The following is a 24,417-nucleotide window of genomic DNA, read 5'->3' as shown; positions in this document are numbered from 1 at the left end:
CCCAATCTTTACCACCTTGGTTGTATCCTTACCATCGAGTTGAATGTCTTCGAGCTCTTCAATGGCACCGAGATTGGCCCTGTCTTCTTCTATTCTTGGGTCGATTTCTTCTTCGACCTGGTAGATTCTCTCTTCAATTTCCTCTATGATAACATGTGTATGCGCACTGGTTTGGCCTTTTCCCCTCATGGAGATACTTTAGCATTCTCGAGCTGCTAATTGATCCCCTTTCAACATCTCGATACCACTGGGTGTTGAGAATTTGATAGAGTAGTTTTTATAGTGTTTTAAATTTATTTAATTTTTTAGAATTATTTAGTATTTTTTGCGCAATATGAAGTTTTGTGGCCTTTGTTTGATAATATTTCAGATTTATGAGACATGATTGATAAATGGCTGCATTTGGTGTCAAAAAGATGGAATTTGATGAAAAAAAGACATTTAAGTCGCGACGCTTGGAGTTAGAGCCGTGGTGCTAAGATTAGACAAAAAGTTTAACTTCTTGAGAATTAAAGGGTCGTGGCGCTGCCTTTGAGAGTTGCAGAGCTATTGGTTGATGAATTTGGACCGCGACGCAAGTCTATTAGAGTCGTGGTGCTTGAGCAAGTCAGAGATGAGAGAATTCCAAATTTTGGACGCGGGTTGCGGCGCTTCATTATAGAGCCACGACGCTTAAGTGGCGGATTTTGCAAAAAATGGCATTTTATGCAGGGGTAAAAACAGGATTTCACATCCAAAGAACAGATTACTATTTAAGCATCATTATGGTGATTTCTGAAGAAAAAAAAACCTAAGAAGACTACTTGTTTTCTCTGTTTAATGTTCTCTAGATTTCTTCTTCATCTTAGTTCTTTAAGGTATTTTCTATGAACAATTATTTGAATGTTATGGTTATTATGTCTGATATGAACTAAATTCTTTTTCTAGGGTTTAATGTAGTCGCTTGGATTTCTATTTAATGTTCTATTGATTCTTTTTCTTTATTCTAATCTATATAATGTTTGCTTAATGCTAGTAAATACCTAACCAATATTTGCATGATTTATGATTTTGATTCAAAATTTGAAAGATGAGAATTGAATATGCTACTATTATATAGACATAGGTTCGTATTGGACGAAAGTACTTGTATGGCTTGTGTTGTAATTAGATTTCTATGCTTAATGCTGCCATATGTTTAAGTTTATGAGAGAGATGTAGAAAACCTGCATATAGGTTTAGATCATATTTCTTGAAAAAGAATAGGAATCGATTTATGTTAACCTGCTATTAGAATAGGAAGAAAGAAATTTAGAACTGATTAATAAAATTAATAAAATCAATAGTAGATGAAGTTAATACCCTAGGTCTTTTTATTATTGATTTTTATCCTTTGATTAATTGTTTTGTTTTTTTTAGTTATTTAAATTATGTTTATAGTTAGATCTATTCATCTTAATTTTACTTGCCAAATAGAAAGTAAAGAATGAATATTGGTAATTCAATAATATTCTTTGTGGGATGATATTCGTTCTTCCGAAATTTATTACTTGACACGACCACGTACACTTGCGTGCATATTTTTTGCTATCAAGATTTTGGCGTCGTTGTCGAGGAATTAATATCCAATATAAAAATTAATTGTTTTTTGGTCTAATTTGGTTTTTATAGTTTACACTCATTCGAATCAAGGTTGTATTGTGTTTCAGGAATTATTGGTATATGCGGGGAAGTATACAAAGGGAACTCATACCGATAGATCTTGAAATTGAGAGAACTTGCAGACAAAGCCAAAAGATAAAGAGAAGGGTAGATTTTTCCATGGCTGAGAATGCGAATAACGGTGTCAACAACAATGCAAATGTGGGTAATGCAGCTGAAGCCAATCTGCCATTGAGAAACTATGTACTCCCTATTGTTACGGGGATACATTCAAGTATTTGTCCTCCTACTGTGGAGGCAAATTATTTTGAGATAAAACCCTCGATCATTCAGATGGTATAGAATTGTGTACGATTCAGGGGATTGCCAAATGAGGATCCAAATCTCCGTATTACCAACTTTTTAGAGCTGTGTGCAACATTCAAAATGAACGGGGTGAGTAACGATGCTGTCATATTAATGTTATTCCTGTTTTTCATAAGAGACAAAGCTAAGAGTTGGTTGAATTCATTACAAGCCAACTCTATAGTTACCTAGGAAGACTTCCATCAGCTAGTTGGGAGATATTTTCCTCCTGCGAAGTCAGGCCGATATAGAGGTGTGATTAATAACTTCCATCAGCAAGATGGGGAGACATTTTCCTCCTGCGAAGTCAGGATGATATAGAGGTGAGATTGATAACTTCCATCAGCTAGATGGGGAGTCATTATATGATGTGTGGGAATGTTTTAAAGAGTTGCAAAGGAACTGCCCACATCATGGAATAGAGAAGTGGTTGTTGGTGCATACATTTTACAATGGATTGAGGGGAAATACAAGGACAATTATTGATGCAGCATCGGGAGGCGCATTTATGAGAAAAGGCGCTAATGAAGCTTATGAATTACTGGAAGAGTGTAATGACCCAACTATTTCTAAGACCTTGGACCATTAAAACTACTAGACATAGCTACTATTTTGGGAAACATACATACGAAATAACATAATTTTATTTAAAACCCCAAAATAAATATTGTGCAAAATACAAAGTAAAATATAAAATATAAAATACGGTATGGGTACCCATTGTTTAATACATAAAAACATAAAATTTAAATACTAATTGCGAAAATACATCAAAACATAATTCAAGACTTAAAAATAACGTCATCCTCGATCGTCACACAGTCCATTCAATCCATTCATCCTTAACACACAAGCCAAGCTGTCATGAATCTTTCCGCCTTCCATATTCATTTTCCTGCATCAAGCTAAAAATAAAGGAATGAGCCTAGTGCCAAGTAAGGGAAAATCTACTAACAACATATATCATAAATCATAAACATATACTGTAAAATATATGACTATAAAAACATATATCACATCGGACTACAATATTAAAGGCCATTAACTAATTAACATAGCATGTGATAAACCATATAGGTCCTCTATCTACTAATCGAGGTAGGTTAGATCACATGGTAGTATATGATAACCCATCTAGGTCCTCTGTCTACTAATCGAGGTACGGTAAATCATAACTCTAAACCATGAAAATGATAAAAATTCTTGGGGCTTGCTATCTAAGCAAGTCATATGCCCAAGGACTACAAAACATATTTATACATATACACATTATAGCATAAAACATATCATAACATAAATATATAAACACATATAATCTATCCTATTTTCCTTACCACAAATCGGGATATTTGAGAACAAGAACGGGATTGGAACACTCCTAAAAACCAACAGCAAAACCATGAGTATTTCTAAAGAATGAGTTCAAGGAGTGAAACTAACCCCTTTTAATTTGAATAAATAAATGAATATAAAATGAAATAGATTTGAATTTTCATTCAAAAGACGCCCAGAACTCGGTCAAAATCGTTCAAAGGTAGGTCCAAGTGGTTAAGGCTATTTTTAAATTTAAAAATCCTCAAGATTAAAAAATGATGCACCTAGGCGATATATCGCCTAGACCATTTTCCCTAGCCCCGTTCGATCGTTCGTGCGAAGTCAACGTGTTTTCCTTATCTTCCGTAGGCAATGTATCGACCCCTATAGCTGTGATATATCGGCATAAGTTTGATATATCAAACACATTTGCACTTTTTCAGCATATTTTGAATTGATAAAACAGCTTTGACTAAGTCTAAACGTGATCCTAACAGTTTCTGGAAGGGTCTAGAATCTTTCTTTTATTTAAAGTATTCATCAAAAATACATAAATCCTTAATAAACATGATTATGACAAGTTTCATGCTCTTATAAATTCTATCTAAACCTTAGGTTATAATAAATAATATTTCTAGGACCGACAATATTAATCAAACCTTATGTTATAATTAATATTTCTAAACTATAGGTTAACCTTATAAAATCCATAAATGCTGCTATGAGTTTCCAACTATAGGTAAAGGCAAAGGCAAGTTGGACCAATCCTGAGATGGAGAGCTGCGGGGCTGAATGTACATAGTCAGTTGTTCGGCCGCCACGGGCGAGGAGTGGAACAGGACAGGAAATGTTTAACTACCTATTTTTCCTTAGAGTGGTTAATCGTTGTATTAAAATCTAAATTATTTTGTAAACAGCCTTTAATCCATTACTTTTGGGATTCCATGTAAAAAAGAAAATGATTATTTATAAGAGATGCAGTTTTTGAGACCAAAATCTTTTGACCCTAGTTCAACTATAGCTTCAGTAACACGTTTTGAATTAAATGACTTGATTAGTAAGTCTTGCACCTTTATAAACACATAGTGTAACGGTCTTGGCTATCTAGGGCGTTACAGTGAACATCTTTATTGTTATAAAATCCATATGTTTGAGGGATTGGTTGTAATTTGTTGTTAAATCCCAAATATCATGGGATCTATACGCGTTCGTAGTAACTATATGCATTTAATTGCATTTATTTAATTGATTTGTATAACAACTCCCTGAAATATGATGGGAGATATTTGGTAAACCACTCTATAAATAGTGTGAAGCAATTCATTTGTAGGGACAGAGAAATTTGTATTGGGAAGACTTTGTAAAATTGCTTCCAGAAAGCTTTGAGAGAATTCCATAAAGTGAATAACACCGGCTCGTGGACTAGGCAGATTTTAACTGTTGAACCACGTTAAAATCGTGTCTATTATAGTTTGTTTCCTATGGTATTTTGTTTAATTGCTCTACATTTCTTCTTCTTCGGATAGCTCGACAAATAGTAGAAGCCATCCTCTCCCTAAGCTCGAGAGGGGTTACTTTTGAGACAGAAGAGATACAGAATCTCCTGGGGTGAGGGTCATTTCCATTTCAGTTCGTGGTACAGGGACCTGAGGGCGGAAAGAACCCTATATGAATTGGTCTGGGGTTAGAAGGGAGCGAGCCCAACAAAGTCCAAAAAACCTTAAAATAGGATTTCAGGGGTAGCAGAGCCCCTGCCCTCATGTGCTCGCGACTCCAAGCCACAAGCTTAATCTTACTGTCACGATTGCCATCTCTCGGGGCAAAGCAGCTCCAGTCGCACAGAGTCGCAGGTTGGCACATTAGTGCGCTGGAAAGTTTCAGGTCGTGGCAAGCAAATAGCTCAGACATTTGGCCTGTTGAGGTGATTGAGCTCCAGTAATGCTCAGCCTCAAAAAACCCTCTTGCAGGGTAGGAATGGATGCAACTCGAGAAGTGGAAGGAAGGTTCCAAGGGTCCTCCATCAGCGAGAAGGAAAGTGCACCAGGCTCTTAAGCAACAATGACTTTGAGTTTCGGATCGAGCGGGATAGGTCTGATCTCAGGGTCCGGATCTAGATAAATTGTGACCTGGAGTATCTTCCTTTTTCCTTCTTTGACCTCATCAATCTGACATCGAAAACGGTCTCGAATGTCCTCTTGTTCGCACCTCTCGTGGTGCTCGCGTATTAAGCATTGGTTCTGAGTGTAGGGAGACTCCAGATTGGAGTTGATGGAGAGTAAGGAATTGCGAGCACTGACCCACACCGAATCTCAGAGTTCTGAGACATCTAACAAGAAAGGAAATGGTGAGGGCCAGGCATGCAAGAAATCATAGAGTATAGTTTTGGTGATTCGATCTCGAAAGCACGAGATCACAGATTAAACTTAATAAAGACTGAGGTCTCGAAAGGATAAATCGAACTCGAAGTGGAACCCCGAACTATTGTAAAGTTTGGGCTTCGAGCGTGTACTAAACATGAGAATGGGGAAGTTTGGATTCATTTTAAGGATTCCGGATTTTCAGGGATAAAGCTGACAGTTACCCAAAAAGGTGATAATTTTAGGATTTGTGCAGTTAAAAACACTAATTCAGAACCCCCATTTCTTGGCTTACACGATACGCTATTATTCGAAAAACCCTACTCTTTACCCAAAAATGGCTCCTGATGACGTGGCAAGAATTTCCTCCACGTGGCTAGCACGTGACAACGTTGAAGTGGAGAGAAGATGTTCGCCTATCGACCAGACGATTATTGCTTCATCAGACCTTGTGTTTTCATGCGACCAGTCTGGTGGCATACTTCTATTTGCTTCCTTTAAGATACACACTCTTGTAATATCTACATTGATGATATTTCCTTTTATTACCTTGATACGCTGATATTGAGGATAATTAAGGCCCATTGGCCCATGTAACCCCCTTTAGCCTATAAATATGCATGAAAAGGCTCAAGGAAGGGACTTTTGAACCTTGAACTTGAATACTCATAGAGAGAGCATAGTGTGATTATCAACCAAAAAGTTGTAATTCTCCTAAGGCTTGTGAAACTCAAGACCCTAGTTCTTTGATCACAGCACTTGAATTCAACATATATAAGAATACTAAGTGGACGTAGGTTATTACCACACAGTTGGGGTCGAACCACTATAAATTACTTGTGTCACCCTCTTCCCATTTGATTCTATTCTTGATTTCCTTTTTGTTTCTTTGTCGTTATTTTGACTCCGTGTCGTTGGCCAAATCAAGGGTCAACATTTTGGTACTTTCATTGAGAGATTAATCAAGAAGCTTTAAGAAAATCAAATGGCGAAGACATCCAAGAGGATTGGATAGGCTGCTGGCGCTGCATCATCTCAACCTCCTCCTCCAAATGTGGCTAAAAATGAACCACATTTAGATTTTGAAGAGGATGAATTAGATTTGGACACGCTGAGGGTAACACTGGGGGTGTTGCAGGATGAGTTGGTCAATCTAAGGGCCAATCAGGAGAATGCAGCAGAGACATTAGCGCTGCAGCAAAGGGAGATTAAGCATCAGCACCAGGAGCTGAATGAACGGCAGGCAGACATGGACCGTCGGCAGAGAGATGCCACGGCCGCTCTTGAAGCAGCCATCCAGTTAGCCCGAGGGTAGGCTGCGCCGGCCTCTCAACCAGATCAGCAACCAAATGCACCACCACAACGGGCTCCCAATCCAAGTCCTCCCCTCCAGCCAGCAAGCCCTCAAAGGTCGAAGCAGCCACCTGCTGCTCAGGATGATGTCCCAATTCGGGATCCTGAGCAACAACCACCCTCTCAAGCTGGCCGCAGAATTCCCCAGCGCTAGAGGCAAAATAGGTTCGGGCAGCTGCCCCGCGGCCCTAGACACCCAGGGGATGACAAGCCAAATCCAATGAGCAAGGGGCAACGTGCTTCTATCAACAGAAGGCATAACGAGTCAGGCTTTATGGTTAGGGGCCCCCCACGGCATAATAATGCATAGGGACTCAACGACCAGCGCAGGCCTCCCTTTGACGCTCGGGAGATACCAGCCAGAGGAGGAAACAACGTGACCAGTCGGTCGCGCCATAGTCGGCTGCAGCTTAGGGATGGCCATGAATACAATGAGGTCGATTCCAGCAAGGGGAATGCTGGTCAAAGTCATGAGGAAAGAGGTGGAGATATAAACCCCCCACCAAGAGAAAATAGGCCTACGAGCCATAACGTTCGGGGGGCAACCCCGACAGAATAACGTCTTTGATCGGTTGGGCGCCAATGAACAAAGGCGCAGAGATGATGACTTAAGGGACGTACTCAATGACCATCGTGAGAGGCACGATGAGTACGCTCCTCCAGCACCAGTCGCCCCAACGATCCCAGACGCGGTTCAGGCTCAAATTGATGCACTGAACTAGGCGATACAGCAGCTGGTTAAGAGTCGAACATCCCACATAGAGTACGACTGGAGGAGAAGCACTTCGTTTGTGCAGAGGATTTCTAGGGCAGAAACCCCCAGCAAGTTCAAAATGCCAGTATTGCTGAACTTTAACGAGTACGGGGACCCAGTATCACACGTCAACAAGTTTGAGATACAAATGGATATTCAGAAGGTGTCGAACGATCCCTGCTGCAGGGTTTTCCCCGCCACTCTATCCAAAATTGCACAGGAGTGGTTCTTTAAGTTCCCTCTTGCTAGTATAGTATCGTGGGAAATGTTCGTAAAGGAATTTTACGAACAGTTCTACGCAGGTCGCGTACACCCCACTGAGGCCAACTAGCTGGTGGAAATACTCCAAAAAGAGGGAGAGCCCTTAAAAGAGTATGTCCAGCGCTTTATGCGAGTAGCGGCTGGAGCCAAAATAATAGGCGACAAGGGAAAGATGATGGACCTAACTGCTGGGGTTAGACGACATTCTCCCCTCTGGAACAGCCTAAGAAAGAATGGGGTAAAGAGTACCCAGGAGTTTCTGGACCGAGCTGATCGATACATCAAGCTCGAGGATGCGATCGCCAACGAAGGGATGACCCCTACAAAAGACAAGGGACCAAAGGAAGATCCTGCCAAAGCCACCAATGGGTCGGATAAACTCCATGGCAACGGCAAAGGCAACAGGAACGAAAATGGCAGAAATGGTGGAAAAAGGGCGGGTAATGAGCCATCAACATCTGAAAATAAACGCCCCAAAGGCAATAGGTATGAGCCGAGATTCACCAACTATACAGCCCTTGTCAAAAGTAGAGCAGAGGTTTACCAGGCGACCAGCTCTAATGTCCCTTATAAGCGACCCACACCTATAAGGAAGGATATCTCCAAGAGAGATACAACAAAATTTGGTCATTTTCACAACGACTACGGACATGACACCAATGAGTGCAACCAGTTGAAGGATGAGATTAAGTTCCTGATTAGGCAAGGACACCTAAGGAGATACGTACGAGACACAAGAGGGTCTCAGCAAGAGGCTCAAGGTGGCAACGAGCAGGCGCTTGCATGCCAACGCTCGCCACCTTTATAGCCAGCTCTTATCGCAGGTACGTTACTCACCATCTGTGGCGGCCCACACCTTGCAAGGGATAGTGGGAAAGCAGGGGATTTTCGGAAGAGGCAGTTCAAAAGTTTCCTTCTCATAGGATTCAAACTGATACTTTTGAGCAAGCAAAATGTTACACCCAAATTTCGAGAATAGAAATTTTGATCTTGAAAGTTAGGCTCGTAAAGTGCCAGCTCGAAATAAGAAAGTTCGTCATAATCGACTTTAAAGAAAATATGAAGAACAACCTCGTTGTGCAGTAAGTGTGAAAACATCGGAATTGGTGAACTCGGAAACTACGTGGTCTTGAAGGTGTTCCGAGAATATATGTCAAGCTCGAAGCTACAATGACAATGGTTCAACACTTGTATAAATTCCCTGATTCCTTTCCTGCCATCAGACAAGACGGTTTGAGCTCGGGCATTGTGAGCTCGAAAAGGATGATCTGAACAATGTTACTTGTTAAAGTTGAGGCGAACCGAGGTTGCGAGCTCGTGATGGTTGATCGGTCTCGAAGGCGTGTGAATTGAATGTTCAAGGTGACGAGCTGAGTGTGAACATCTTTATTGTTATAAAATCCATATGTTTAAGGGATTGGTTGTAATTTGTTGTTAGATCCCAAATATCATGGGATTTATACGCATACGTAGTAACTATATGCATTTAATTGCAATTATTTAATTGATTTGTATAATAACTCCCTGAAATATGAGGGGAGATATTCGGTAAACCACTCTATAAATAGTGTGGAGCAATTCATTTGTAGGGACGGAGAAATTTTTATTGGGAAGACTCTGTAAAATTGCTTCCAGAAAGCTTTGAGAGAATTCCATAAAGTAAATAACACTGACTCGTGGACTAGGCAGATTTTAACTGCTGAACCACATAAAAATTGTGTCTATTATTGTTTGTTTCCTTTGGTATTTTGTTTAATTTCTCTACATTTCTAAGTTTACGAGAAACAACGTCAACACGTGGCCTCAGCCAAACTTTCTTGCAAGCTTCGATTCTCCAACTCCACCATTGGCACGTGTCTTTTAGGATTATAATAACCCTCGTTAAGTGGCCTAGACCCCTGGCCAGGTTCTCATGGAGTTGATGACGCACTCCCTTCAACAGGACTTTCCTCATTCATTGGTTGTTTGCCAGGCCATTGGGATGCTACCTCCATTTGGGGAGTATCCTCCTCAGGGATTCTGGGTAATGGTGGACCATTTCCACTCCCAAGAACGTTTTCGGCGGGTGTAGCCATCGCTTGTTCAACGAATGGTTTGAAAGAACAAAGTCGTTTAATGCTCTCAATGAAAGCACCAAACTATTGATGACATTTTTCGTCAACTAAAAAATAAGAGCAATTAAGCAAATATATGATTTAGTAAGAAAAGAAGAAAAAATATTTTAACGTGGTTCAGTAGTTAAAATCTGTCTATGTCCATGAGTCACTTTTATTGAAATATGTGTGAAAGCTTCAAGGAAGAGCAATTTCACAGAGTGTTTCACAATACAAAATGGTGTGTCTTTACAAATGACTATTCCTAGACTATTTATAGGCCTAGTTACAAGAATTCTTCCTTAATCTTAGGGATATTATAAGATACATATCATGTCTAAATCGGGATAACAAATCTTGCAGTATAAACACAATCGGCCGCATTTATTGTGAATAAACATCCCTAAACAATAGGGTTAATTACATGGCATGGACTAAATCCCTTTATTGTAGGGATTTCCCAATAGCATCTTTGTGCATTAATGTAACGCGTCTTTGAGCGTGAATACTACTCCAATGCACTTTCGAGATCACACATAGCTTCGGATCATCGTTCCAGTTGTCGCTACCTCCTTGCTTAATTAGTCTTTCGAACTTATCTTTTGGGGAAGACCCTTGTTGCCTCCGAGTCTGCTACTCATGCTCAAGCGTGATGGCGTAACTTTGGAACTTCATGACAAATTATACAAGTATAATATTAACACTTGTTAATCTTGAGCTTACACTTTATGATCCTACATTTCGAGTATGTTTATTTATTCTCAAAATTTGGATGTAACATAAACCAATTAAAAATAAATATTTAATAATTATATTAATATAAATTCAAATCATTATTATAATAATATATAATACAAGACTAGATATTTAATAGTTATATTAATATAAATTCAAATGTTATAAAATATTATTATAATAATTTATAATATGTAATCTAAATTTTTATAAAAAATTTGGTAGAATAAATATTTAGTAATTATATTAATATAAATTTAAATATTATAATATATCATTATTATAATAATATTTAATAATTATATTAATATTAATTCGCATGTTATAAAATATTATTCTTATAATAATATATAATATATAATCTTAATTTTTATTAAAAATTTATTATTTTAAATAACATGTTATTTTTTTATTACTTAATCAAAATTATATAAATATATATATTCTTATTAAATAACAATAAAAATTATATATCGTATGTATACAAATAGTATGATTGTGTAACTATATAAGAAATTAGAATAACATTTCTATTCTATCATAAATAACCAAGCTTTTTCTACAATTATTGAGGCGTGATTTGAAAAATATCATAAATGTTTGGTACCTTACATATGATAGTTGTGATCTAAAAGGTTATCATATTTTATTTTATTAAAAAACCATAAAAATATTTTGGTTTAATTTTCTTTTAATATGTTTATGTCATTTTTTATTTATAATATTATTTATTTATTTAAAATTTATAAGATAAATCATAAAAACTAAAAAAAATAATAAATAAATCTATATATCTTTCTATATACTTATATAAAGCTGAGAACAATAAAAGTGAGGTGGCACCCTAAATGACTTACTTCTTTTAATCTTTATTTTCTCAAATTTTCACCATTATCTATTTTTCTTTATTATTTCATTTTGAATAGATTTAAATAACAATCTATAATAAAATCTCCAAAACCTTAACACTTCTCATTATTTTCATTAATTTTTTTCTATATACAATTTTTGTGTCTATCTACATGTAACTGAAAATATAAGCAAAACCATTCAAATACCTTATTTAATATATATTTGGAATATCTATATAAACGATGACTTATTCAATATATACTTGGAGTAAACGTATATTTGTATCATGTGTTTTGACAAATTATTTTTTGAACCATGTGTTTTGTAAAATGGTTCAAATAGTCCCCTAAATCTGATTTTGATAAACAAAAAATTGAGTATAGAAACACAATTCTTAGGCAGGATGATTGTATTTTTGTTCTGAATTGTTAGTTTGTGAATTATTTGTGATTTTAGTTCAAAAAACTTTGATCAAAATCGGGTTTGATCAAAACTTTAGGAGTCTATTTAAACTATTTTAGAAAACACAAGGTCCAAAAAATAATTTATCAAAACACATGATCCAAACAAGCAACGAGACAAAACACAGGGTCTAAAAAAAATAATGACCCTAATAATAATGACAATAACGTATATAAGATCAAGAATCCACATGTAACTGAAAATATAAGGAAAACCATTCAAATGCCTTATTCAATATTATTTGGAGGAGCTATATATAAAGATAGAAGTACGTGATTATTTTGAAAATTCACATAGTTTTCTCTTGTGATTCAAAGACGTCAACTTTCATTGTAATTTCTATTTTTGATATCAATAGCGATAAGCACATAATACATTGATTCAATATCTCATCTCTCCTTACCACTCTCTCCTTACCACTCTACTAATCAGTTTTTTCTTATGTTGTAAAGCAGGTGCACCTGGGTATGTTGCATCTACCTTTGTAAATGGAGTGTGAGTGAGGACATAAATTTTTTATATCAAAAGGGTGCGTACACAAACTGGTATCAGTATTGTGTAGTTTAAAAAGTAAATATTTATTGATATTTCTAGCATTTATACTACTAAATTAGTCATTTTAGAATTTCCTACTTCTTATGTCTAAAGATTATTCAATCTCTGTCTATAATGTCAATCTCACACATAATATCATAAGTTGTGGTCACATACTTAGTAAATAAAAAATATCTACCACTTAATGTAGTATCCGAAAGACAAGTAATAAGAAGACGAGAGATTTTCCAAGAATTTTCTACTTCTTACTTCTAAAGATTGTTTAGTGTTTGTCTGTAATAACATAATATCTACAGTCGTGGTCACATGCTAATGTAGTCCAAGAGACAAGTAATAAGAAAAAGAGAGATTTCCCAAGCATAATAGTGTTGGGCCCAAGATATTCGGCCCAAAGACCTTTCCTCATTTTTAGTATGATCAAAACGGATCGTTTTGATCTACAGAGGCTCCGAAGACAGAAGCTACAGGTCAGAGGCAGTCTACACCTCTGACATCTGCATATTTGATTGAAACCATCTCATCTTGGGGGAAAATTCAGTTATTTCCCCTGCCAATCAGGTGAACGTTTAACCAACTAACCAGCTTACATTTCTGTTCTATAAATATTGGATTCTTATTCAAATAAAGGGATCGGAAAAAATCTGACTTAGGCATCAGAGTGTCTTTCTTGCAGGTACCCCCGACGGAGCTACAATTGTCAAAACGACCATCCCCTTCAAAGAAGGACTGGAAGTGTAACGCCCTGGTTACCCCAGAATAGTTACGGTGAACCGGAAATTTGACTCATTGCCTGAGTCCTTTGGTTAAAAACGTCACTACTACAAAAAAAGGTTTTTTAGGACTAGCGTTGCGAGTCCTCTATTTGAGAGCCTTAAAAACTTAATTAAAGGCACTCAACCAGATTTTTTAGGACTCGCTTTGCATGCCCTTAAAAGTAATTTTTTTTAAAAAAAAAACACAGCTACAATTTTAATTTTGATTTAAAAATATATATCCATTTGAGTGTCGAATATGTATCAAAAGAATTTTGAAAAGAAAATACTAAAAAAATGGCAAAATTTTTTTACAAAAAAGACTTTTTAGGACTAGCAGACAACAATTATAATTCAAACTTATAAATAAGTAGACACACACAACAATTATAAATATATATAATAGAAGGTATAGATAGTACTATTTCATCAAATGTTATTCATCCAGTACATAGAGGTATTTCAAAATAGTAGCAAACTACACAAAAATCAGCAACAAAATAGACTATAAATCTACCATATTAATCCATTAAAGAAGCATCAAAATAAACCATAAACACACCAAAATCCAGTCACAAAATACAACAAAATCAAGTCACAAAATACACCAAAAACCAATAGTGAAACACAAGTATAAAGCCATTAAAGCATAAGCAAAATACACTAAAGATGATATTCATTATTAGTCTAGGCTCAAAATCAGATCTGAACATATCCAACACAATCAAATGAAACATATTTTAACATAAAAAAATCAAGAAATAAAATAAATACTTGCTGCCGCCGTGAGCTATAGTGTCGCCGCCGTGAAGTTGAGAACCCCACCAGCCAGCCCTGAGCCCAGCCCAGCCACCGTCCCTGCCGAGCCCCTCCCTGCACCGTCGACCCAAGCCAAGCCCAACCCAGCCCAACCTAAACCCCTCCCTGCGCCTTCGACCTCCAGCCAGCCCCGAGCCCAGCTCATCCACCTTCCCTGCCGATCCCCTCCCCCTGCCCAAGCCCCTCCCTACAATGAATTAACAAACTAACTCATCCAACTACAATGCACAACTAGCTCATTTAAAAAAGCTTTGTTGTCTTGCCTATATACATATACATACATTTTTAAAAAATCAGTCTTAAAATTTAAATATGAATAAATTTTGTAATAAATTAACTGATCAAATCACAACACAAATTTTTGCAATAAATTAACAAACTAGCTCATTCAATTACAATGCACAACTAGCTCATTTAAAAAATCTTTGTTGTCTTGCCTTTATACATATACATACATTTTTAAAAAATCAGTCTTAAAATTTAAATACGAATAAAATGACAATAACGTATTATCACTCAAGTTGTCAAAACCATGAGATTTGAGAAGCTTCAAACTAAGTTGTGAAGAATGACACATCCTTATGAACATTTTAGGCAAGATGAGATATCCATATATAGATTAGAAAAATCAATTCAAGTGAGATAATTATTGTGGCACATAGATTATACTGATGATAAATTGAAGTAACCCATCATAGAATTTAAAATAATAAAAAGAAAAAGTGAAAAATATTCAATAAGACAACGAATTGGCATTCCTTATCTGAGTAACATGCAGCCTTATAACATTCCAAGAGCAATTAATATGCACAATTAGGTGACTCCATTACATGCTAAAGTAAACGTAACTACATACCTTCTTCACAGTTATATAGTAGTGTAAGTTCAAGTTTTGTAGATTTGTAAAAAATTGCATCAAAATAGAAAATTAACTCTACAATATTAAAGTATTCTATATACTCATTTACGAGCATATATATAAGAAAAAACAAATCCCAATCTTAAGCATAAGTAGACACATGCAAATTATCATACAGTAGCATACTTTTATTCACATCAATTGATTCCTATTTATACATATTATAGTTGACATAATGAAATAATATACACATTACATAAATAAATATACAGAATATATATATTGTTGATCAAAATTAATATATAATTAAGTTGTAATTGATTTGCAACCACGTAATTGAATCAATCATTTTCTATTTCGAAAAGGAGTTGCCCCCCATTATTGACATATTTCTAGTTTAAAAAAAATCGAATTGTAAAAATTGAGTATTGACCTGTGCAACAATCTATTTATCTCGTTCTTGGGATTGACTTTTTAAAATATAGTATAAAAGTGGTATGTATTATTGTCAAGTAGCGTATCTAAATAATAGCTTAGCTTGTGTGGTATTCTTATTGACTATTAATTAATAAGGAAAATAATATCTTTAGTTCAGAAGTAGTAGTAGACTAATATCTTTAATTCATGTGAGCATTATAACTCATGACACTGGTTTATTTAATAAAAATAAACTCACTACACTAGTTTGGTTTGGCGAAAAGATATTAATTTTGGGTTGTTGAAAAAATATGACGATACCCCTTAGTATCCTAGTTTGATGTACTAAAGTACATGTTGGTAACCTATGAGCCATGTTTTGATTCTAATTTCCATCAAAAAACTCATTAGTAACATACAACAAAAAGATACTTTAAAAGTCATTAGTAATTCTCTACATAGGTTTTGGTTACGAGAACAACATTATAATAATATTGCATAAGTCTTGTTCGAGTAACTCTATTGGTAAAAAAGTAACTCGGTTGATACACAGGAGTAACTCGACTAATACATGTAAGATTTTCGTATTGGAACATAACAACTCAATTGCTACATAATAAAAGAGTAACCCACCTATTACATTTTGAGTAACTCATTAGTACACAAAAAGTAACCTAGTTGGTACATATTGAACCCACTTGTTGATATACAAAATATAACTAAGTTGGTATATATAGAGAGTAACCTTGTTAGTACATTTAGAGTAACTCAGAGTAATTTGGTGGTTACATATAGAGTAACTCATTATTATGTTTAAAGTAACTCGAATGGTAAATATTCGGATCACAAATTTATCATTGTGACAATCATCTTTTTCATATTTCCACACAAAACTAAGTACAAAAAATTCTATAGAAAATCAGACAGCATATCCCCTGATTTACTAGCCTAGCCATCTCTCACAATCAATACCAACATGTCAAACAAATCAAACATCACACAGGTTTTCATCCATATATCACCGCAGCACACAAAATTCTCAGAACCTACTTCACTAAGACATGCAAGTTCTCAATCTTCCGTTATCACCGCAGCACACAGAATTCCCAGAACCTACTTCACTACGGATGAATATCTAAGATATTCAAACTCCACTAAAGTAATACATTTATCATTCAAAATTGTAAAATAATGAAAAATATAGGACCTAAATGATATCAAGATTTAGTGGTAACCAAATAGTTGAAAGTTGAGACAATTGTAGAATTGGAGCACCTGAAAAAAAAAAATATACAGATATACAAAAATAGTTTATAATTATATGTCTATTTTTTTAATAATATTAAAATGAATGAAATTGAAACACTCTACCTAGGTCCACTCCTATTCCTAGATATACTAGGTAAAATTTCATAATCCAATATTTCTATCACTTGATGACAAAGCAAATATATGCAGAGCTCGTAGGTATACATAGGTCCTAGTAAGGATATGTATATCTAATTCTAGCTATACTACATAATGATACAATTATTCATGTGGGCGAGGCAATACTTTTCATTAACTCTTATCTATCTAGCTAGCTCTACATTTTTAGAAATGTATAAAAACAAAAACAAGAGAAATAAATTATATCAATAAGACTATTTTCGTACCTTTTAATAAAAGTGCTTGCTGCAAAAACATTAAAATCTATAAGTGAAGAACTCCAACATTAATTATAGGTGTGTAATAGAATATGTTAATCATTGTTGCAAGTTGCAAAATCTCAAAAGAAGAATACAATGAAATGAATTTGAAAGAGTACAAAAAAACCAATCAACTTCTCAAAAAACTAAATTACAAATCAATGAAACGAAATGAAACAAAGTGAAGAAAATGGGCTTTACACAGTACACGTTTAACCACAAAATTAAGCAATAATATGAATCCATATCAATCTATGTTTTCTGCTCTAATAAAACCAGTAAGGCTAACCAAACATGTCCATTGTTTTGAGTACTTTTTAGCAGTTTTACCACTGAAGCTGAACATGTAAACATAATCAAAGGTTACAAAAATACAATCAGAACAACAACCACTTTTCAACCAATTTTTTGAAATATATATATATCTTATATGTATATATAGCCAGACTTAGTGTCTATTGCCTACCCTATTTCAATTTTATATAAATATAGATAGTGCATGACATATACAAAACAATTGATACAAAAAAAAAAAAAAACAGTGGTATAAAGCAATACTCGGTGACAAAAAATGCACTAATCAATAAATTATGCAGACCAAGCATATTACACTAACAGAACAATAAATACAATGTATTAAGTGAGTACAACTTTTTGAGCAAAACAAAATTTACAACTGCAGCTATACCAAAACACTCATACAACAACCAAAACAATACTTCACCCTGTATATTATACCTAAGTGTCCACTTTGCCAAGTTATGAGTTGTGAAATTGATTTATCCTATTTAAAAGTCAATATCAGCTTTATCAAGTATTTCTATTTCTTAAGTTTTGTCAAAGTCTTCGAATAAGATACTCAATTCTTATTTTACTATATCAATCTTTTTTTCCATTATGGAGACTTTTTTCAGAGCCTTTAAACTTTGTAATGGATTTGTTGCTTTTGGCAGATGAATTGGTAGCATTTCCTAATAAAGTATTATAGTTTGCCCACCCTGGATTATGGTCCTAAGTTTGTCCCTGGTTGGGATAAAGTTTAACATATACTACATATATCTAATATCATAATCAAACCATTTACAGTCTGGATATTCACACCTTTATCAAGCAGTCACCAGATTGGTTACAGCACGAGCATTGTCTATACCCCTGCAGCAGCTTTAGCCTCAGAATCCGTCTTTCCCTGTACAAACTTAGTTTAAAATGTGTATGTGTATATACAAGATGACAAATCCAGGCTCAAATATAAATATTCAAGTTTTAAAATTAGACGTGGATTTGGAAGCCTTCAAAATTCTGAGAATTAAACACAAGATGACAAATCCAGATTCAGCTTACAAAAAATTCAATGAAAACACACCTCAACTTATAGTTGGAGCAAATTTACAAATTGAAGCATTGCAATTGGCAGAAAGTAGCATGAATCTAAAATTTATTTGTTAAATTAATCTCGTGGAGCTGTGTCACTAGACATAAGGAAGCTACAATAATAGTTTACCCTTCCAACTCACTACACAAAGTTGAACAATTTACAAGCACTAGTTAGAAAAATTGAGAGAACCCATCAAAAACGACATTGTAGAGAAAAATTACATCAATCTTAGTTGCTTTTGTAACCATGGTTCTCTCAAGCATTTTGGCAAACACCTTCCATACATGACTTTCGTTTTTTTTTTAAATTATTGTGCTTCGATTGTTACTATCTGTTCTAATTAATTAATGCATATAAACTCATCCAAAATTATATAAATATATGAAACATAACTAAATAAAACGTGTTTTTGAAAAGCTTTAAAATATTCACTAATATAGAATTAATCTTTATATATCATCATCTAGAAAATATGTGAAAAGCTATAAAATTGAAATTACACCAATACTTATGTAAACTATAGCCTGTCCACTGCACATGGAAAGTCTAGAATAGTATGATCACAATGGTAATGTTATATATATATATGTACATATATATATATAACATTACAAAATAACTCAACTATACTAATAAGTTGGTTCCTTTTTCGTTCGAATTAGCTAACAGAGATTTAACTGTTTTTTTTTCCATCAATACAAATATCTTTGACCCCACCAAAATTATATGTATATATATATATATTTATTTATTCCAACACCATCTTTATGATATTTCATACACAATATTTAAGGTTCATATCCCATTGAGATATTCCAAATCAAACTGTTTTTGCCATATCAAAAGTTCCACTCCAATCTTCCTATAAGATAAAGCTCTCTAAAATTGATCTTAATCTTTCTTATTTTCAACACAAAATATAAGGCCATAGCCACAAGGGAGTTGTGTCACTAACTAAGTCTAAGACTAAGATAAACAGCCACACCATAAAAAATAAGTAAGGATTCACAATCCACACACAAAAATGAATGATAAAATTCATGAAAATACCCGACTCTATCAACGAAGGGAAGAACACATGACTTATCAATACCAGCTATTAATAATCTACAACCCATAACATAAGAGATTAAAAAAAAACATAAAAATCATTCAATTTACTCGTATGTTTCGCTGAAGCATTCCATCAAACACTTAATAAGCATTTTTTGAGTAAAGTTAAAGCTTAGTGATGTATAAATTTGTGAATTCGAAAGACATCCAAAGGAGAAGCATCAAAACATTGATTCACTTACAAATCAAAATTGAGTGGAAAACAATATTTATTTGTATATTAAAACTTTAAATTATATAATTACCCTATATTATAATCTGAAATTATTACCCTATATTAAAATCTAAAATTATAATATTATAACTTAGTAATTGAAATAAGAAAAAGATACACTTTGTAATTGAAATGATATTATTTTATTAGTAGAAACACCTATATTTGAGTTCGAATACTGGTTTTCAAGAGTGTTGAGAGAACATTAAGGTTTCTACTAGGAAGACATTGAGTGTTTTATAATTGTAATGAGAGCCTAGTTCATCTTGAACTATGTGAGATTAGTGGATTAGGCAAAGGGAAATATCACATACAATCTGACCAAATTAAGTAAATCTTGGTGTGTTGTGTTCTTGTTCCCTAAAATAAACTACTGCAATTTACTAATGGTAAAAGAAACCGTATGTATTACATGATATATTTAATTAATGCCTCTATGAACTTTTATGTCCTTTCAACAAATTTTACCTATTGAATTTTATGTCACTAATAACTTTTCCAACTCTAATTTATAAACCTAAGTCCAAAAGTTGTTTGTGGTGAACATGTAAACATGGCAAGAAAGACACACAAAAAAGAAGAAAATTAAAATAAATGATTGACGTGAACTCTTGAGAATGGAAATAACTAACTATATTGTGTCCATTCATTAAAGCTTCCAAGTTATGGCCACTTTACCTTTTAGGAAAGAGTTTTATAAGGGGCAAGTAGAGAGAATGGAGCCATCCTTACCATGCTTACGGGCACATAATAGAGATCAAGCCATTTGACAAAGAAATGCCAATACTATATAGTTTTTATATGAACATAGTATGTGACTGTGACAATTAGGATGAGAATGTACAAAAAAAAATCTTCCTTATAACTAAAATCATCATGAAGTGTTTAGAAACTTTAATAAAATTAGAATTGTAATCATTTTTACAAGATAAAACTAGAATTTTTTTTTTTTGAAAAAAAAGCAGAAACTTAGAAGAGGCATTTCATCGAACACATTGTAAGCAACTGTGAAAGACTGTAAAACAGAAAGCATTTTATCAAACAGTTAGCAATCAATTATGAATGAAAGACACTACAAAAAGCTAAACTACTGAGAAAATTTTTCAAGACTACCTATATCTATAACAATTATTTAAAAAGAACAAATACAAAAAATAGAATTGTTACATTGTTAATTACTTTATTAAAAAAAAATCACAAAAAGAATTGAAATTGCATAAACCAAACATCACGAGTCAAGTGATTGATTACAAATATCACAAAAATGATAGACTGAAGACCATTAATTCAAAGTCAAAATTAGTAAAACAACAAGAGAGAGAGGGGGGCTTGCCTGAGTTCAAAGCCAAACTGGTAATTGAGAATATAAATAGGAGAAGCTAGAGGAAGAGTAGATGTTGCACACAAATGATCTTACGCTAATGAACGGTCCAGATTTAGTTTGACCAGAAAAGAAAAATGAGGCAGAAATTTTACCGTATATGGTCTCGTTTGGGATTCCTCACATTAGTAATGCAGAATAATATTTATATAATTTAGTCGCAAATAATATAAAATTACACTATTATATAATTACATGGCTTATGTGTACGACATGACATGCTCCTAACCATAACAAAAGCGGAAGAAAACCAGTGACCAGAGAAAGATTATTGGCAGTTGTTCATAGACAGACCCTTGTGTTTTGAGTTGATATTTTGTAAGCATTTTCATCTTACATTTTTCATCATTTACCCAGAATCCAAACAAAGAAGAAGAAGAACAGGTTTAAATAAAAACAAAATTAAATTAAAACCCATATAAATAGCTACATATATATATTTATATAAGCAAAAAAAATTTTAAAAAAAATAAAAAAACAAAGTAACCTGCTGGAATCGTGAACCAGCAACCAGCAACCAGCAGAGACCCACGCCGAGAACCCGCACCGCCGCCGAGAGTGATGGAGCCGAGAACCCGCACCGCCCCCGAGAGTGCTGGAGCCGAGAACCAACGCCGGAGAAGATTTTCCTGTCACCGTTCCTGTCAACGACGCCGAGAGTGCTGGAGCCGAGAACCCACGCTTGCTGGAGGCGTTCACCACCGTCACCGTCGCCGTTCACCCAGCTGCCGCCGAGCCGCTGTTCGCCCAGCAGCCGTCGTCCACCACCCAGCAACCCTAGATCGTGTGATGAATAAATCCCCAAATGGCTGATGAGTTTTCTATTCTGTGTATTTTAACCTTATAATTTCGAAAAAGTCATAGTTTTTTTTATGCTTTTTATCTCAAAATAATTAAGGACTTGTTTGAGAGTCCTTAATACTTTTTTAGGACTTGCTTCTAAAAGAATATTAAGACTCTCAGAGTAAGTCCTTAAATGTTATACTTATTTTTTAGTTCAGATTTTTTAGGACTCGCAAATTTTTTTAGGACACTCATTGCGAGTCCTAAAAGAGTATCAAGGATTCCCAAAACAAGTCCTTAAAAATATTAAGTAAGACACTTTTTTTTAGCCCAGATTTTTTAGGACTCGCAGATTCTTTTAGGATACTCATTGCGAGTCCTAAAAGAGTATTAAAGACTCCCAAAACAAGTCCTTAAAAATATTAAATGAAACACTTATTTTTATATCCCAGATTTTTTTAGGACTCGTATTTTCTTTTAGGACACTCATTGCGAGCCCTAAATTGCGTTTTTTCAGGACTCTCAATGAGTGTCCTAAAAACTTCATAAATATTTTTAAGGACTTGCATTTATGTGTGTGTCCTAAAAAAGTGTCCCGTAAAGGGTATTTTGTAGTAGTGCGTGTTCTAAGTGTTAATAGGGTAAACCCCCTAGTTCCTCTGAGAACTCCTTGGCCGTGGTGGCCAAGCGGCCGCATATGTACACATCACCACCTAAGCTCTCCACTCAAGGTTGGGTGAGCTTTTCTTTTCCTTTACCTGCACCACATAACACCCATGAGCCAAAGCCCAGCAAGAAAACATAGCATTGTATGTAAACATCATCAAATGATTATCATTATAATCACACAGAGCTCATAGCTTTCAACAGATGAGTGAATCACTTGAGGTTCTGATAAACCATACTGTGTGGCTGACAAGCAGGTCACTAATCCAAACGAAAGAGTGGCTGATGAGTAAGCCACTAGCCTTCAACAAATGAGAGACTGATGGGTAAGTCCCTACTTTAACAAATGAGTGACTGATGGGTAAGCCACACAAGCGCTTTTAATATTCATCGAACTCGAGGTCGGTCCGGCATTAATGCTCTTTGAGTCATTCAATGCAGTAAGTCGATTAGATCTAATCTTTATTGGCTTGCGTTGAACACGCTAAGGTCGTCTTGACTAATGAGTCAGCGCAATGTGACCAGTGCCCAGTACCACTGCCGAACCTGACTAATGAGTCACAGCTTCACAGTTGATACTAGCACCTTTGCCAAATCTGACTAATGAGTCAGTACCATGCACAAGTGAGCAACATTGGCTAAGTATTCCACAATCAATTCATGTCCACATTTATACAACCAACATGCCCCGTGAATAACTATGCATGTCACATTTGGGGTGCAGTTTTCTTACCTCCGATTCGAGCTAGAATGAACAAAAGAACGACCCTTGAGAACAGTTTAGCTTTTAGTCCATTAGCGGTTACCTAATCATAACACATTATAGGATACCATCAATAACATGATAATCAAAGGTTCTCAAACCAATATCTAGCCTCCGAGAGATCAATCCAAACTAATCCAAGTAGTAGGGACACTCCTGAGGCCCAAAACTAGGTTCCCGGGGTCAAAACGAGCAAACGAGGCGAAAACTGGGCAAGGGCTGCGGCCCTGAAGAAAGGACCGCGGCGCCCAGCAGGTACACCTTCCCCCACCTGCTTCTTCAAAGCAGGGCCGCAGCACCCCAAGAACAGGGCCGCGGCCCTCAACTCTAGGCCATTCCCAAACATGTTTTTAACACTCCAAAGCCTCCAAAATCATACCTAAACATTCCCCAATCATCAAAACAAGATTCCCAAGCTTCCCAATGCACCAAAACCCTCAAAACCCAAGGTTCAAACGAATCGAAAACTCAACAATTCACAAAGTCCAATTCAAAGCTTAGAAACTCTAAAAACTCAAAACTTTAAACTTAGATTACCTTCGATTAGGTTGTTTTCTGTCAAATCCTTCAGTCAAGAAGCTTCTAATCTTTCCTAGGATCGCTATGCCTCGATCCTCACTTGATTCTGACTCGTAGAACTCAAGATTTCTTCAAATATGCTTCGAGTGGCAAAATGAACTAACGAAGGAGAACGAGAGGTTTTCTAATCGTACGTTCTATCTGACAGCTACTTCAAACTTAAGTAACCTCAAATAAAACCTAATGCTCGGGGTCTCGAAAATACCCCCGAGGAAATTATAGTCAAAACTTCCAGAATTTCACCCTGATCTCAAATATTCCCAATTTATCATCAAATAAACATTCC

At 35.2% G+C, this 24,417-nt stretch overlaps 1 long non-coding RNA gene and 1 other non-coding gene across 2 annotated transcripts; both read right to left on the bottom strand.

Annotated features, from left to right (window-relative positions):
- Positions 1 to 2,300: 2,300 nt before the first annotated feature.
- Positions 2,301 to 2,406, bottom strand: LOC133820172 (small nucleolar RNA R71). Its single transcript, XR_009886601.1, has one exon. It is a non-coding gene; the product is annotated as a small nucleolar RNA R71 (small nucleolar RNA).
- Positions 2,407 to 16,839: 14,433 nt separating this feature from the next.
- On the bottom strand, positions 16,840 to 22,197 carry LOC133819149 (uncharacterized). Its single transcript, XR_009886274.1, has 2 exons — positions 21,828 to 22,197; positions 16,840 to 18,443 (listed from the first exon to the last, which is right to left on the bottom strand). It is a non-coding gene; the product is annotated as an uncharacterized LOC133819149 (long non-coding RNA).
- Positions 22,198 to 24,417: the final 2,220 nt, after the last annotated feature.

This window comes from Humulus lupulus, chromosome 2 (assembly GCF_963169125.1).
Source record: "Humulus lupulus chromosome 2, drHumLupu1.1, whole genome shotgun sequence".
NCBI classification, from domain to species: domain Eukaryota; kingdom Viridiplantae; phylum Streptophyta; class Magnoliopsida; order Rosales; family Cannabaceae; genus Humulus; species Humulus lupulus.
This window is presented reverse-complemented; position numbering and strand designations above follow the sequence as displayed.